Raw genomic sequence first — 18,680 nt, 5'->3', positions numbered from 1 at the left:
TTATGTGTCTAAAGATAATTTTTTTTTTTATCCAAAGGTAATTTTTAAAATAGTTGTCAACTTTATTTTGATAATAATAAGATATGTTTTCCACGTGGCAGTCTTTGTAATATTGTAGCTACAGACTCACATGCATAAATAAGTTTGAATGTTGTTCCCAAGTTGAGTGTGCCTTTCACACGCTCTCTTTGTTCATTTTTTGTATAATCTTATTTCTTTACAGTATTTTTGTAAATACCAAACTTTAAAAATAATATTTTTGTAAATATTAGATAGTATAAATGTTTATTTTTTCTAGGAGTAGTATAAATATTTATTTTGGGTAATTTTAGTTTAAAATAGAAAAAACCTCTTAGGAATAGGGAAAAAAACAAAAAAATACAAAAAAAGAAAAAAAATTACAAAAATACTTTGGGCCCGCCCATTAAACATTTATACAGTCCACATACAAATATTTACAAAAATACCACATGCACTAAGCCTTCAGCTGTACAGAGCGAACCATGAAGATGAAAATACGCACTTGTTTCAAAACCGCAAAACAACCAAAATGAAACCAAAACGAGAAAAATACAACTATTAATTCTGGCAAAATCAACTGGAAAAGAATACCTGCAATGATCTAAACTGAAAATGACAAAAAAAAAAATCAGAAAAACTGTGAAGAAACTGAAATTACACATTTGTTTTCTATTTTATTCGATCAAAATAACTCCCCCTAATATCGAAATCTATATTCATGAAATGTAGATCTGTAACAAACAGATCTGGAGCTCCCACTAAATCCAAAACAATGTATGATGTGAAAAATTTTTAAAAAAACCTCATGAATAATACATCTACGTTATATACAGTTGCATTTTGATTTATTTTTTGTTTTGGTTGCCTTATAATTGCATTATCGTTTTATGATAGTTTATATATTATGCAAGAATTTAATTTGATGGGGACTAAGAAATAGTAGTTATACATAGTAAGTTTTGTGCAAATAGTTGCATATTAATTTTATAGTGAAATAACATATGCAAGTAGCAAAACTATAACAAAACTACAAAACAACTGTATGCAAGTGCAAATAGTTGTCTTATAGTTGCATTATCGTTTTATGATAGTTTATATATTATGCAAGAATTTAATTTGATGGGGACTAAGAAATAGTAGTTATACATAGTAAGTTTTGTGCAAATAGTTGCATATTAATTTTATAGTGAAATAACATATGCAAGTAGCAAAACTATAATAAAACTACAAAACAACTGTATGCAAGTGCAAATAGTTGCCTTATAGTTGCATTATCGTTTTATGATAGTTTATATATTATGCAAGAATTTAATTTGATGGGGACTAAGAAATAGTAGTTATACATAGTAAGTTTTGTGCAAATAGTTGCATATGAATTTTATAGTGAAATAACATATGCAAGTAGCAAAACTATAATAAAACTACAAAACAACTGTATACAAACTAAAATACAGGAAAAACTCTTTGAACATCAACATCCATGATAAATCTCATTGTTACCCATTGATGATATAAAAATAGGACTGACCAGGTTAATCTAATCTATTAGCTTTGCCACCTTCACTCATAAATCTTAATCATGTTTGTCCTAATACTTTTCTAATATTAATTTTATAACTCTACTCACGTCAATACTACTATAAGCATGAATTAGATCGTTTTCTTTTCAAGTATAGAATATCATCAATAATTGTTTCTTATTATTTTATTTTGTTATCTAATTATTTCGACGTGGCTTTGAGCTAGTCCAGCGAGAATGAAAATGACATTAAAATTGTACGAATTTATTTGTACATGCTTATATCAGTTGAATGGCCTAGTCAAAGTCTTCTCTTTTGTCATGAAAGTATTTCAGAAGTTGTAAAGTTAAACTAATAAGTTAAAAAGATTTAATTAAAAACTGAAATAAAATTAAAAATAAAAAGGAAAGAAGAAAAAAAGAGAGTGAAATGATGGATTGATTGATAGAAGTCAATCCTAGACCTAAGCAACAATATATAAGAAACTAGCTTTACAATTAAAAATTTAAAATAAAAAGAAAAGAAGAATTGTTATGGAAAAAAAATTAAAAATTAAAAACTGAAAATAAAATTAAAAATAAAAAATTAAAAACTGAAATAAAATTAAAAATAAAAAATTAAAAATTGAAATAAAATTAAAAATAAAAAGAAAAGAAGAAAAAAAGAGAGTGAAATGATGGATTGATTGAAAGAAAATGAAAAAAGAGAGAGAAGAGAGTAGGATTTGATTGATGATGGATGGAATGATGACTAAGTGGTATATGTGTAATAAAACAAACTTTATAAGTAAAAAAGTAGGTATAAGCGTGTATGAGTAATTTTGTAATAAATTGTGTAAAATGGATTTTTCATGTAAAAATTTCTTAGGAATATGAAAATCTAATTTGTTTGGTGAATTTTTTTTTTACAATAATTATTATTTTTTTTAAAATGTTCAAAATAATTTTTATTTATTATTTTTCATATAATTTTATAAAAAAAATTAACAATAATAAATAATTATAAAAAGTAAAATATACATATATATATACTAGAAAAAAGTTACGTGCAAGGCACGTATACCTAATTTTATATTAGGTGGTTTATAATTAAATTAAAATCATAGAAATTTAGAAAATAATTTCCTAAGAAACAAAGTAAAAATAAATCACTTCAATAATGAGTATTAGCATGATAAATATAGCAGTATTTACGAAAGTAATAAAATATTTATTGTGTGGTAATCTCTGACTTTTATATATTTATACATAACGCAAAGAAAAAAAATACTAAAGCAGATCTTTTCAAAAGAGAGAGATTTATTGGAAGGATTTCCAACTATTGAAATTGTGGCAGAAAGAGAGTTTAATTCTGAGTGATATCTCATTAATTTATTATATCGATTAACTCTATATAAATTGATACTTTATTTACAAAATATAATCATTTCTATCGCTACAACAAGGAATACTCTTATTAACTCTAATTCGAGATCTCTTTTATTTCTATTGATTTTTAATGGAAATTCTTTTCTTACTAAACTAAAGAAAGTGCTAATGTTTGAGCAATTTAGTGTCAACAATCAATGAAATGAACATCAAAGAATTAACAATACCTTACACACCTAAGATACCATTTCCAGGAAAAGCAAAATTAAAGTTGGGCTCTCTTTTGAGAGCAAACATAAGTTTCTAAATGCTAGCATAATTCCCATCACTATCATCATCTATACTTTAATCTCCTTCAACAATTGAATGCTTTGTCTCTATCCTTAACCACATAACTACAACAACATCAATTTCAGTTCTCTCCAAACTTGAAAGTCCATTGCCCTTGTCTTTGAATGAGCTTGACGAATGTTGTCTAGATTTAGACAATCAAACTATGTCTACTATACAGCCATATAAGGTCTGATTCAAAAAATAAATACGCTAATGAGTTGAACAAAAAGCTTTAAGAGAAAAAATTAAATAAATTTGTTTGGAAAGAAAGAAGCAACTTTACCAAGTGAAAGATAAAATTTGAAAGGAGTTATACATGGAAAGGTTGAGTCATGTAAATGCAGTAAAGATAATAGATTCCCAAATCTCCCTCTACTGCTTATATAACCTGCACATAAGCTTATCAAAGTTAATCATTTTATCATTAGTAATTCTTGAAATGAGAAATTATAAGCAAAATGATCACGTTATTATTATTATTATTATAATTTTTTTTTAAAAAAAGAAAGACATTTCATTATGAAAAACAATCCAAATAAAAACTTTCACTGGATTTTACAAATAAATTGATGTGAGAACATTACAATGTAAAGAACACAAAAATTCACAATCAAACCCAAACAATAAATGTCTCCACACAAATACAAAAACAAATAAAGTAAAATTAAAATTACCCTGAAGAATAAAAGCACTCAAATAGATATAAAGTTACACTGTGAAGCTAAAATTATTGCTTGAAATACCAATTGTACTCACTGAGTTGCTTGACAATGATAACATTCAAGTGACATTCCACCATCTTGATCACCAGAGAGGAAATTGAACTAACTTCTCTTAGTTAACTTTGAATCGTCATTATATTTAACCAATTATTTTCAAATTAACTATTTAGAACTGTAAGATCATATGCAATATACATTACATATATAGTGTTAAGAAAATATTAAGGCATCAGATCAGATTTAAGAAAATAGTAAATAAAAATTATATTATGTAAATAAGATCTAAGCAGTATGTGCAACCTACCTAGAATCGATTGTTTGATTGGGAATCGACTCATCTATCGATTAAATAAGATTGAAATTGACCCACCTATTTATTAATTAATGTAAAATAAATTCAATTAAATAATATTGGGAAGAAGAGATTAGATAACAGCAACATCTTCTACATATATATGTGCATATCACTATATTCGGATTTGTACGCAAAAAAAAAAAATCTCAATATAATTACTATTAACTATATCAATTATTCGGATTGGTTAAAGGGTTAATTTCAATTTGTTTGAAGTTAACGTGAGAGTTAACCTCTCTTATTTTCTAATATATTTTTTTTTAAAAAAAAAAATTACCCAATATTAATGAGATTTGTTTTATTTTTATTTTATTATTTATTATATATAAATAACAATTATTCGGATTGGTTAAAGGGTTTAATTTTAATTTGTTTGAAGTTAACGTGAGAGAACCTCTCTTATTTTTTACTATAATTTTTTTAAAAAAAAAAAAATCACCCAATATTAATGGGATTTGTTTTATTTTTATTTTATTATTTTATTATATATAAATAATATTTTATTATTTTATTAAATATAAATAAAAAGTCTCATAAACTAAGAATTTAGTTAAATAAGCACACTTTATATAGAATAGATATTTATGTGGGAGTCCAATTTATAAACAGAAGTAATTCCAACACTTTTTTTTTTTTTACAATTTAACATATATACCAATAAATGATGAGCCGAACATCATGCCTAGAACCAAAACATAGTTGCAGTTTGCGGATGCCGAATCGAAGATTGAGGGCAGTAGTCAGAATCAAGTATGACTTGACTAAACGCATGATTAGATTTTGATCAAATAGAAATAGCATATCTTTAACTCTTTGCCTTCCGAGAGAAAGAGAAGCAGAGATGTGGGTGTTCTACCTGATCTCCCTGCCGTTGACGGTGGGTGGGGATGGTAATTTTGACGCTTAAATACTTCTATGGACCTGAGGTACCTCGCTAGGGTTTCGTCGATGGACGAAGAAGAGAAGAAAGTGGTTTGAATTGAAAGGGGAAGAGCTATTTTTGAGATTAATCGTCGGTTGTTTTTGTGTGTGATTCTCGAATATTTAATATCTGTTCAAATATTAATAGGATTTGTTTTATTATTATTTTATTATATATAAATAATATTTTCTTATTTTATTAAACAAAAATTAAAAGTCACCCATGAATTTCTCATAAATCAAAAATTTCAGTTATATAGGCACACTTTATATAGAATAGATATAGGAATGTCAATTGGACCGGGTCGGACTCAACCTGGTATTGACCCGGCCCGACACGATGTCTCTTTTACCATTCCTATATATATACTTGTCACACCAATAATTGCAAATTTATTAATAATTTTCCAAGAATCAATAATTTAAACAACAATAAAAGCTCTTTAACACATAATAGTATAATCCAAATATTGATTAAAAATTTAAATTCTAAAAGTTTACATAGTATCTAGTTTATAATCCAAAATATGGCATATTATTATATTGCAAAAAGTTTCATAAAGTCACCCCAAGAACGAATGCCAACTTGATGGGAAACCCTGATACCCCATGGCATTGATATCTCTTGTACTTGTTTAGCTTGAAAGGGGGACTTGAAGAGAATAGTGCAATGTAATCTCCGTTTGACTGGGCCACAAAAACTGAATCAGAGGGGTGAGACCTCACACAGGGACAGGTATAGGCAGACATTCAATTACTTTGGTGTTTAATTAGTTTCCTGGTTTGGTGAGGCTTGAGGCTTTAGTTGAGGTTGAGAATAGTGCTTCTCAAAAAGGGTACTAGAAAAGGTTGGGTTCCTAAAAAAAAGGGATGTTGAGAAAATATGGCTTCTGTAAGAGAAAATATATTTTTATGTAATGTAATGTTTGTGATCAATACAGAGACATTTTGTGGCTTCAAAACCAAATCCAAGTCCTTTTCTTGGCTTCTTTATTATAAACTAAATTTTAACTTCATTAAATTTTAACTCTTTGACCAATTAATTAATAATTCTTTCTCTATAGATCTATTTTCTTTCTGCTATTTCCTGCTACTGTTGTTGTTTAAGAAATTTCTTTTGTTTACTGTTGTGAAATACAATACAAGCCTAACTCTACTCATGTGTATATACTGCCCAATTAAATTCATACAGAGGCAGCCTACCTCTGTTTTGATTACTTATTTACCTTGTTGACTAACATATCAATTACCCCTCGTATGACAAATTTTTTAAGCTAAAAAAAATGCAAACATGGAAATCAAAGTATACAGCAGCTTCACAAATTGAAGATAATCAAAGTATACAGCAGCTACACAAATTGAAGATAATCCAGCAGCAACCCAGAAAAATCCATAAAGCAGAACAAATTCATGAAACACATACAAGATTGATATCAATGAAGATACTCACTTAGAATATCAGAGGAAGTGGGGACAAGGTCAAAAGGAGAGCAATCAAAGCGACTATTTGTAAAATCAATCCGGATTTGGTTATTTTACAAGAAGTCAAAAAAACAACAATAGATAGAAGCTTTATTGGTAACATTTGGAGGTCTAGATTTAAAGCTTGGATTTACCATCCAGCATGGGGAAGATTGGGAGGTACTTTATTGGTGTGGGACACTAGAAGCGTTACAGTTTTGGATTCTTTGGTTGGGGAATTTTCTATTTCTGCCTTGATTCAAGCAGAAGGCAAAAACCCTTGGTGGTTTTCTGGGATATATGGGCCTTGCTCATACAAACTCAGACCAGATTTTTGGGATGAACTGGCTGGTCTGAAGGAAATTTGTGGTGCGTCGTGGTGCTTGGGGGGAGATTTTAATGTGGTTCGCAGAGTGGGGGAAAAGCTCAATAGTGTCTCGAACACTAGAAGTATGAAGATGTTTGATGAACTAATTCGGGAACTACGACTCATTGATCTGAATTAAACAATGGGAGGCTCACATGGTCAAATTTTAGAGACGTTCCAATATGTAGTAGACTGGATAGATTTCTATTTACAAAGGAATGGAATCTGTCATTTCCTTTTGTGAGACAAGAAATGATGGTTAGATTGGTATCAGATCATAGTCCGGTTGTCATTGACTCCAATCCACCAAAATGGGGTCCTAGTCCATTTCGGTTTGACAATCAATGGCTGGAAAATAAATCCTTCTCAAAACTTTTTGAGATCTGGTGGAATAAGGCAAATGTTTCGGGATGGCCAGGAACCAGATTCATGACCAAACTCAGAATTGTGCAAGAAAATATCAAGAAGTGGAGCAAAACAACCTTCGGAAATAGCAAAATTGCTAAGGCTGCAATGGAAAGAAGAATATTGGAGATTGATAAATTAGAAGGAACTTCAATGTGGAATCAATCCTTGGCAGATGAAAGGAGAGGTATAAAAAAGGATTGGCAACAGAAAGTCTTTGAGAAAGAAAGAAACATTTGGCTAAAATGCAAGTGCAAATGGTCAAGGAAGGGGACGCGAATTCTAGATTCTTTCACAACCTGTTGAATGCTTGGAAGGCAAAGAACACTATCTCAAGGATAGAAAGAGAGGATGGGACTATTCTCGATCGGGAAGATGACATAGTCAGCGAGCTAATCTCATTCTTCTCCAAGCTATATACTTCTAAGAGAAAACAAGGGGCAGATATTGAAGGGATTGAATGGCAAAAAATCTCAGAATCTTCAGCTCGTCTGCTTGAAAATCCCTTTGATGAAGATGAGATCAAGAGAGCTCTTTTTAGTTGTGATGGTAATAAGGCCCCGGGACCGGATGGCTTTAGCATGGCAGCCTTGCAGTCGAATTGGGATGTAATTAAAGGTGAACTAATAGACATCTTTAAGGCTTTTGAAGTTGAAGGTAGAATTCAAGGAAGTATGAATGAAACTTTTATTTGCCTCATCCCCAAAAAACTAAATAGTTGTAAGGTAAAAGATTTTAGACCAATCAGTCTTATAACAAGTGTGTATAAGATCATTGCTAAAGCACTTGCTACAAGATTGAAGTATATTTTGGGAGACACAATCTCAGACACTCAGTCTGCTTTTGTGGAGGGGAGACAAATATTGGATTCAGTAATGATTGCTAATGAGACAGTCGAAGATTATAGAAGCAGGGGCAAAAGTGGTATGGTGTTCAAGATCGACTTCGAAAAGGCTTATGATAGAGTTGAATGGGACTTCTTGGATTTGGTTATGCACAAAAAAGGCTTTGGAAGTACTTGGAGAAAATGGATTAGAGGATGTCTTTCAACCACTTCATTTTCTATTTTTGTCAATGGCAGACCAAGAGGAAAATTCAGAGCATCTCGAGGACTAAGACAAGGCGATCCTCTTTCGCCATTCCTTTTTACTTTGGTAGCTGATATACTGGGAAGAATGGTGGATAAAGCAGTTAACTCTGGTTCTTTATCTGGGTTCAGAGTGGGAAAAGATAAAATTCAGATCAACCACTTACAATTCGCTGATGATACTTTACTTTTTGCGAATGATAGAGAATCCCTTTTGAAGCTCGTAAGGATTGTCAAAGGCTTTTGTGCCTTATCAGGAATTAAAGTTAACTTAAGAAAAACCAATTGTTGGGTCTCTATATGGACGAATTAGTTGTTTCCCAATGTGCCGCTCAAATTGGATGTGAGGTGGGCTGTTGGCCGATGAAGTATCTCGGAATGCCATTGGCAGGTTCACCTAGGAAGAAAGTTTTTTGGGATCCTGTTTTGGAGAAGTGTGCTAAAAGACTTGATGGGTGGAAATGTGCATTCCTGTCTAGGGGAGGCAGATACACACTCATTCAATCCGTTCTTTCTTCCCTTCCAATTTATTTTTTGTCACTATTTAAAGCACTGTCTTCAGTGATTAACACATTGGAGAAATTGATGAGAGATTTCTTATGGGAAGGTGGAGATCTAGGTGGTGGCGATCACTTAATGGCTTGGGATTGGGTTTGCAAACCAAGATTGGAAGGCAGACTAGGCATTGGAAGATTGGCTTTGAGAAATAAAAGTTTGTTGATGAAATGGTTATGGCGATTTCCCTTAGAATCTGAGTCTCTTTGGCACACGGTGATTGAGAGTCGTTATGGTTTGGCAAATAATTTTTGGGATTCAAAAAGAGGGGAGCGGATGTCCCTGAGGGGACCATGGAAGGACATTGCGGATCTATATGATGAATACTTAAGGTTGGTGAAGTTCAAGGTAGGAAAAGGGGATAAGATTCGGTTCTGGGAAGATGAATGGTTAGGTGACTCATCTCTACTACACACTTATCCTGGTTTGGCCCTAATTTCTAGGGCTAAAAACGTAAGTATAATAGATCTGGTAGCTGAGGGAGGTGCAGCTGGAGAAAGTGTGGTAAGTTGGGACTTCAAGTTCAGAAGAAATCTGTTGGAAAGAGAAATACCTAGCCTTATAGGGATGTTACAACAGTTGGAACAGGTTAATTACTTAATGTCAACGTTGATATCAGAATATGGAAACCTGATGCCACTGGAGTTTTCTCAAGTAAATCAGCGTTTGCCTGGTTTAATTCCAACCAAAATGGTGCCAGACCCCCTTGGACCAAATCTTTATGGAAAAGTACAGCCCTGTCAAGAGTTAAAATCTTTATTTGGTTAGTAGCTCATGGAAAAGTTAATGTGCACGACGTTCTACAACGAAGACGACCTTTCATACTCATTTCTCCCGGGTGGTGTGTATGCTGTAAGAGTAGTGGAGAAGAAGTGGAACATCTGTTTTTGCATTGTAAATTCTCCTCCAAATTATGGTCAATGTTGCTGGAGGAGTTTGGTTTGATATGGGCTCTACCTAGAAGTGTTCCACAAATGTTAGTGAGTAAGATAAAAGGAAGTAAACGTCAGGATATACTTTGGAAGACGGCTGTCCTAGCAACAATTTGGGCTATTTGGCTAGAGAGAAATACCAGGATTTTTGAAGATGTAGAGAACTCTGCAGTAGTGGTTTGGGACAAAATAAAATTCTCGACAACAACATGGGTTTTCAGAACAAAGCATTTTGAAGACCTCTCTTTTCTAGATTTGAGTAGAGAGTGGAGAGTCCTCTTATAATTTTGTTTATGAACTGTAACTTTTATTTTTCTGCATTTTGTTTTTTAGTTTTTTGGTTTTTAAACTCTCCTTTACTTTGTCTTAATCGGTTTTCCTCCGCCATAAGTGAGGGATTGAATATATTGCAGAGGGTGGTCAGTCTAAGACATCGACCTCTCCTCTTTTTTCAAAAAAAAAAAAAAGAACACGAAAACCTAATTTCAAAAAAAAAAAAAAAACAAAAGCAAAAAGCTATTGAAGGTGACCATGAGTTGGGTGTAGAGAGAGAGAGAACGAACCTCTATGGAAATGTATAGGAAACTGGGAGCTGTAGCAAACAAAGGTAGAGGAAGAAGAATTAGAAAGATAAAGAATACATGCCCTAAACCTCCAATCCCTTCCCAAAATTTTCGTCCCCAATTAACTCACACAACCACACAACCAGAAAATGTGAGAGAGAGAGAGAGAGAGAGAGAGAGAGAGAGAGAGAGAGAGAGAGAGAGAGAGAGAGAGAGTTGGGTTTTATGCCCTAAATAAAACTCATTTCAATATAATCAGATTTACTTATTAATATAGATCAGAAATAACATTTAATGTTGCATGGTTCACATGATTTATTTCATGATTATATGTACATAATGTATAAATTCATCTGAAACCCTTTTCACATACTTGATCCTGTTTATTGTGCCGTCAACACATTGGAAAGTAAACATGACTATGTGAATAAAGTTTCCTAGATTTATCAGACACAGGGTTTTACTGATATGATAATCTACAACAAGAGTTTACTTGTATTTGGAGAAATACTATGTTCTTTCCAGAACATTGGTTAAAGTAAAGCTCAGGTTGGATGCATGGAGTATGCATCGGAAGGGACCGATATTGAACTTTGACTTATATTTAATTAAACTTACCGTAAAATCTATTCAAGTCAATATCGCCTAGTTGATCCTAGATCAAATGATCTTAATCCTATTATGATTAGGCTCAATCTTGAAAGGCTATTCGTGTTCTTTGATTTGTTAGTTAAGCCTACTTTTAGGTCAGGTGTTAGGTTATTTTTAGTATTAAGTTTAGATTAAGTTTAGTATATTTTTAATTGAGTTTTAATCATGTTTGGAGCATTTTTACGCTTGTTATCTTTTATTTTTGCAGATTTAAAATAGAAGAAGATTAGAAAAATATCAGAGAAAAAGATGGGAAAAAAGATAAAAATATCATGATATTTAAAATAGAGAAAATTGTGCAAACTGAAACTTCAAGCCTGAATTCGATGATGTTCTGATTAGATTTTGGAAAAAGTCAAAACATGAAAGTTCTAGATCTCTCTTTTATCTTTCTGGAACATATTGAATCGTCTAATTTCGAGCAATATCGAGAGAGTTATGACCAAAATACTATCAGTCGACGCAACAGAAAAAATATCTCGTTTGAGGTTTCCCATAAATTTAAATTCGAATTGGAATTTAAACATGTGCATTTTTTCTATCTTTTTAGGCATTCAATGCCTATATAAAGGGAAGAAAAGAGTTGATTTCAGCAAGCAATTTCAGAGAGAAAAAAAAGTGAGAGTTCAGATACAGAGTAGAGAGATCAACTGCAATACTGGAGACATACTGCTCAGGGTTTTCAGCATTCTTCTTTTCTTCTCTTCTCTATTTTTCATCTCTTTTCTATCAGTTAATATGTGTATTTGTGCTTCAATGAACATGAGTAACTAAACACTTTAATTAGGGTTAGATGGATATTGTTTAATATTGTTTTATGGTTTTAATATGATTTATTTTGTTGGGTTTTATGCCCTAAATAAAACTCATTTCATATAATCAGATTTACTTATTAATAAAGATCAGAAATAACATTTTATGTTGCATGGTTCACATGATTTATTTCATGATTATATGTGTATATAATGTATGAATTCTTTTTAAGTCCAGAACATATGAGTTGGTTAAAGATTATAGTGTTGTCAGCACAGTGGAATATAATCTTTATTATATGTTCAAAAGTAGATTTCCTGATTTGTCAGAACACTGGATTTAGACTGACATGGTATAATCAGCGATAGGTATTCTTACACCTTGGAAAAGTGTTATGTCCTTTCCAGGACATTGGCAAAGTTTACCAGTATCGGATGCATGGAGTATGCATTGGAATGGACCGATATTGAACTTTGAATTAGATTTTGAAACTTACCGTAAACATCTATTCAATTCAATATCATAAGTTGATCCTAGATCACATGATCGAAATCCTGATATGGTTAGGCTCAATTTCAAGAGTATTATTCGTGTTCTTTGATTTGTTAGTTAAGCCTAATCTTTAGTCTGGGCAATACGTACATTTTGGGAACACGGTAGTGCAATTGAGTGGGAGCGCTAACATAAATATGGAATCTATAGCTTCTATTTGGCAAATAGAAGTAAAGGATGATTTCCTTCGAGCTTAACCAAACGAAGATAAATGGTGGAGATCTCATTTCACTTAGGTGAAATATCATTTATACAGGGTTAAGTGTTTTAAGGATAAAATACATTGTAGGGTGTTACGGTAATTTAATCCTGTACAGTGTAAATCATCTATATAGAGGATCATTGATCACATTAGGGTTATAACAATGGATAACTAATGACGTGTCTATATCGTGGAACATATAGAGCGTTTCTATATGACTGAGAGTGCAATTCCAAGTTCTAAGTGTGGATTCAATGAGGAATTAATAAGTTAGGGAATTTACTTGGTAAATTCGGTTCGACTTATTGGAAGCTCGGTTATATAGACCCATGGTCCCCATACTAGTTGAGGCCATACTGCTTGTAAGACTCAGTTAATTGATTTTAATTAATCAATTATAATTCTAAAAGTTAGACTATGTCTACTTTATGAATTCTCACAGTTTAAGGATGGAATCGTAAAGAAAAGGGTTTCTAGGTTTAATTATTAATTGAGAGACTTTGTATGTCTAATTAATAATTATTTTAAATGACAATATTATTTAATAATCTATTTTAGTTATTAAATAATTAGTTTTGGCATTTAAATGATTAGAATTGGAAAAATGGCATTTTTGGAGAAATTGAAATAAAATTGAGGAAACTGCAAAATCCAAGTGAGGCACATATTCCCTCTATGGCCGAGCACTCCCTTTGTATTTCCCAATTATTATTTTTATTTTTTAATTGTCATGTAATTGCTAATCAAAGCCTAGCTATAATAGGAAAGTGGTGAATCACACTAAATAAGGCAGTTAATCAATTACACAGTAAAAGAGGAAACTGTTTTATTTGGAAAGTTGTGCTCTCCCTTCTCCCTATATAAAGCAACCTTTGTGTCTCTGCTCATGCATGCTTGATTAAGGCTCAAATTTGTACATTTTAAGTCTTTAATTATAGGCATAAAATTAATTTAATTAATTATTTCATGATTTTAATTGTAAAGTTATTTTAAATGGAAATATTTAGTTTATAAGAAATTTATGTGCTATTTTTCAGATTTGGTGTACAAATTGATGAAATAGAAAGAAGATGACAAGCCCAATTCTTTCTCACTTTTTCATTCTTCAAATGGGCCTCAAGACTCACTAAGCCCAAATGGCCCATTGTTTCTTTTGTCTTACATGACACAAAATTGGAAGATTCTCTTACATTTTAATCTATTGTTCTGTATGAAATTAAGTAGTTGGGCTAGTTCTCTCAATTTTGTCCACTACGCCCATTTATTGAAAAATCAACCAACACACTAATGAAAGGGATTCGGCAGTGGCACACGTTCAGGAAATGACATGATCTTATTTGGAAGTGACTTACTCAGCTTTTTATGCCACTATCTCCATTGCTCTTTTCACAAATATTACAAAAATGGGATTCAAGTTACACTATAAAAGAGAGCTTAGACAACAAAGAAAGGCATCAGATTTTAGTAGTGTTATTATACCAAAATTTTATCTTTTTCTTTCCTTCTTCTTTATTTTACTTTATTAATTTTGGTGTAAAGACAATGCCTTTTCTAGGCTAATTTCTTTGGCAAGACTCAAGTGTAAGTTCATGCAATTTTTATTCTTTTAATATATTGATTCTCTTTGTTCTTCTTTTTCACATTTGTTATATTAAATTTCCCTTCTTCTTAATTGCACTTTAAATTTAATAGTAACTTTTATATAAGTTCAGTCATGCTTTTCTTATGTAAGTTAGGCTATTAATTATTAGAGTGTTTATTATATTATATGATTTTTACGTGCATAGGTGGTATTTTGTCGATTTAAATTATATAATATGATAGTATTTTTAGAAGTAGTATTAATTTAATTAAAGAACATATTTTTCTAGTGAGCTTAATCATACACATTTTCCAACTATAATTAATGGTGTAGAATTATAGTTGAGGTTAAAGAATCAATTTTATTATGAAAATATAATTGCATGTACAAAGCTTGTGTCTTCCATAATTATTTTCTGATCACTTCTCATTTTAATTACTTGTTTAATTTTGAAAAATCATTTTCTCAAATATTCTCACATCACATTCAAGATTCTTATTTTATTCTCGTAAAATTACTAACTGTCCTTTTGAGTGTATTTTTCCTCCCTGTGGATACGACATATAGCCCGTTTACTACCGCGACCGCAGTGTAACTAATTGGGCGACATCAATTTTTGGCGCCGTTGCCGGGGAGGTTTCTGCGCTACAAGAGGTTAGTATAGTAGTTTTATTTTTATTTTTTTGTTTTTGTCTCTCTTTATTTGTTTATAAAAAAAAAAAAACTTTTTAGTTAGTATAATATAATTTAGTTTTTTTTTTTTAAGTTATATATAGATTCAAAAAAAAAATCATTATATATCATTATTATTATTCTTTACTCTTTTAGTAAAAAAAAAAAAAAGTCTTTTTTTTTTGTTTAGTTTATTTGTTAGTTGTATTTATTATTTTGCTACTATATTAGGGTGTTAGTTTTTTTTTACATTAATTTATTTTGTGTACTTTTTTTAGGATTAGCCAATTTTTTTTATTTATTTTAGGTTAGTTGTAGACTTTTATCCTTTAGGCTAAAAAAACAAAAAAACAAAAAAAAAATTGTGCATAAAATATTTTCATAAACTTTTTAGTGTAAACCCAATTGTGTAATGGTAAAAGTGGTACAAACTGAGATCATTCTGTCTAAGAAAGATTGGCTTTAAAGGTTTGTGATAGAGTACCCTCTACACTTTCTAGCAACCCCGGGGAGTTCTAGTAAAAGTGTGGGACGAAGCGGTACCTTGGCAACCTTCCCAATCGGCCTGGGAATATCTTGTGTGAATACCCTTGCATTATTACATAGTTGTAATTTACATTATTTAACAAGTGAAAATACACACACACAAACAAAAAAAAAAAAGTGAATGTCACGAAATAGAGACAAATTAGGGAGATTTGTAAAACAACAAATTGAAATTTTAGAAAACTCTCCTAAATCGTCTTCTTCCACTCGTTCTCATTCACCACCATCACCCATACTTCCTGCACTTCCAATGATGGCTCAACAACAGGAAATCCAACCAAGAACGCTACAGGATTATCTACATCCTACGCGTACGGCCACACCTTCATGCATAATGTATCCCATGAATATGCCCAACTTCGATTTCAAACCTGGCATGATTCAACTTTTACCAACCTTTCATGGTATGGAAAATGAGAGTCCATATGTGCATATTCAGGCCTTCGAAGAGGTGGTGGCCACATTCAACAACCAAGCTGACATCATTAACTTGGTGAGATTGAAGTTCTTTCCTTTCTCACTCAAGGATAAAGCCAAAAGCTGGTTGTATTCCTTAAGGCCAAGGTCTATTGGGACATGGGATGAAATGACAAAAGTATTTTTCTCTAAATTTTTTCCACCCCATAAGACCAGCAGCCTTAAGAGGCAAATCTCTACCTTCACCCAAAAGGACCATGAAACATTTCATCAGGTCTGGGAGAGGTTTAAAGATTTGATGGGCCAGTGCCCACATCATGGATACGAAAGTTGGCGTCTTGTCAGCTATTTCTATGACGGTCTCACAGCCGACAAAAGACAATTCGTACAAATGATGTGCAATGGCGACTTCCTACAGAAAGATCCCGAAGAAGCTTTGGAATATCTTGAAGAAATTTCTGAAAAATCATACACATGGAGTGCGCCAAGTCCTACAGACAAGCCACGAACAGCCGGAGTCTACCAATTGAAGGAGGAGGACAGTGTGAAAGCTCAACTTGAAGCTTTGAAAAAACAATTTGAGGCTTTCAAAACTCAAGAAGGTAAAGCACTCCAGATGGCTGCAAAAGTGGAAAAGCAAGAACCATGTTTCATTTGTGGAGGGACTGATCATCAACCACAAGAGTGCCCTAGTCTTAGTATGTTAAGGGGAGGAGATGAGGAACAGTGTAATGCCTTAGGGGATTACAAGAAGCCTTATAATGCCTACTCCAACACATACAATCCTGGTTGGCGTAACCATCCCAATTTCAGTTGGAAGGATACAAGTCAAAATCAAGCATCTGGGAGCCAATGGAGGCTTGATCAACAAAAGAATTCTCTTGAGAGTTCCATGAAAATTCTCGCAGAATCCCAACTAGAGTTCAGGACTTATTTCACTCAGGTGATAGAGGAATTGAAGGACATAAAGATTCAAATAACAAAGTTAAATGATTCTTCAGTCATTCAAGAGCGCGGTAAGCTTCCCGCTCAGCCTCTAATCACTCCCAAAGGGCAACATATGGCACAAACCTCCGCTCCTTCAGAGTCTAATCTCAAAGGGGTTAATGCCATTACTACCCGAAGTGGTCAAAGTACGGTATCACCATTACCTAAAACCACTAGTGTACCAATGCCCGCTCCAGATGCTGAGGTGCCTCAGAACCTTCCAGTAAAGGTGCCCTTTCCTCAGGCTTTGAAATCCACTAGGAAGGTACTGGAAAGTCATAGTGAAATCCTTGACTTTTTGACACAAGTTAAGGTTAACTTGCCATTACTTCATGTAATCAAGCAAGTACCGGCTTATGCCAAAGTTATCAAGGATCTATGCACTATCAAAAGGAAGCACCATGTCAAGAAAACTGCATTCTTGGCAGAACAAGCTAGTGCGGTGATCGACTGCAAGACACCGCTTAAATACAAAGATCCTGGTTGTCCCACCATTTCATGTCAAATAGGGGAACAGGAATTTGGCCAAGCCCTCCTGGACTTAGGTGCAAGTGTAAATCTCATGCCTTATTCCATATACTTGCAACTAGGCCTAGGAGAACTTAAGCCCACATCTGTGGTGCTACAATTGGCCGATCGATCAGTTAAGAAACCTCGGGGAATAGTTGAAGATGTCTTGATTCAAATTGATAAATTCTATTATCCTGTGGATTTTCTCATCTTGGACACTCAATCTGAAGTCAACTTAGAGTCCAAAATTCCCATCATTCTCGGACGACCATTCCTCGCAACAGCAAATGCACTCATCAATTGTAGGAATGGTCTCATGAAAATCTCTTTTGGGAACATGACTCTAGAGGTGAATGTTTTCAACATTGGTAAACAACCACCTGATAACGATGAGTGTTTCCAATCATTTCTGATCGATACACTTATTTCAGAAGAGGTAGAAGCACAATACACTTCCACTCATCTCAATGACCTCTTTGAAATTTCTGAGATTTCTGAGTCGGGTAATACTGAAAACAACCCTGAAATCATCAATCAATTACCAACCAAAAGAACCATGTTTTGGAATCCAATCTTCGAGGGACTTCCTCAAGATAGGGAAACACCAAAACCATCCACTGTACAAGCTCCTCAACCAAACTTGGCTCAACTTCCTAAGGAACTTAAGCATGTCTTCTTGGGAGCAAACAACACTTTCCCTGTCATCATATCCTCCACCCTTAATGCAACTCAAGAGCAACAACTTATCAACGTGCTCACAGAGCAAAGAGGAGCAATTGGTTGGACGTTAGCTGACATTAAAGGGATTAGTCCCTTGATTTGCTCCCATCACATTAAATTGGAAGACGGGGCCATACCACGACGTGATCCTCAAAGGAGATTAAACCCACCAATGAAGGAAGTGGTAAAGACAGAAATCTTGAAGCTTCTGGATTACGGGATACTTTATCCTGTTGCCGACAGTAAGTGGGTTAGCCCAACTCAGGTTGTTCCCAAGAAATCGGGAGTAACAGTGGTACCAAATGATAAGGGAGAACTCATCCCTACCAAGGTCACAACAGGTTGGCGCATGTGCATTGATTATAGAAAATTAAATGCCGCCACCTGTAAAGACCATTTCCCACTTCCATTCATCGATCAAATCTTGGAACGTGTGGCAGGTCATCCTTTCTACAGCTTTCTCGATGGTTATTCGGGGT

General features: G+C 32.9%; 1 non-coding gene across 1 annotated transcript; it reads right to left on the bottom strand.

Moving 5' to 3' along the window:
- Positions 1-16,201: 16,201 nt before the first annotated feature.
- On the bottom strand, positions 16,202-16,308 carry LOC133035261 (small nucleolar RNA R71). Its single transcript, XR_009686538.1, has one exon. It is a non-coding gene; the product is annotated as a small nucleolar RNA R71 (small nucleolar RNA).
- Positions 16,309-18,680: the final 2,372 nt, after the last annotated feature.

The sequence above is a fragment of the Cannabis sativa genome, chromosome 2, assembly GCF_029168945.1.
Source record: "Cannabis sativa cultivar Pink pepper isolate KNU-18-1 chromosome 2, ASM2916894v1, whole genome shotgun sequence".
Lineage (NCBI taxonomy): Eukaryota > Viridiplantae > Streptophyta > Magnoliopsida > Rosales > Cannabaceae > Cannabis > Cannabis sativa.
Note: the sequence above shows the minus strand (reverse complement) of the source record. Positions and strands in the feature narration are given on the sequence as shown.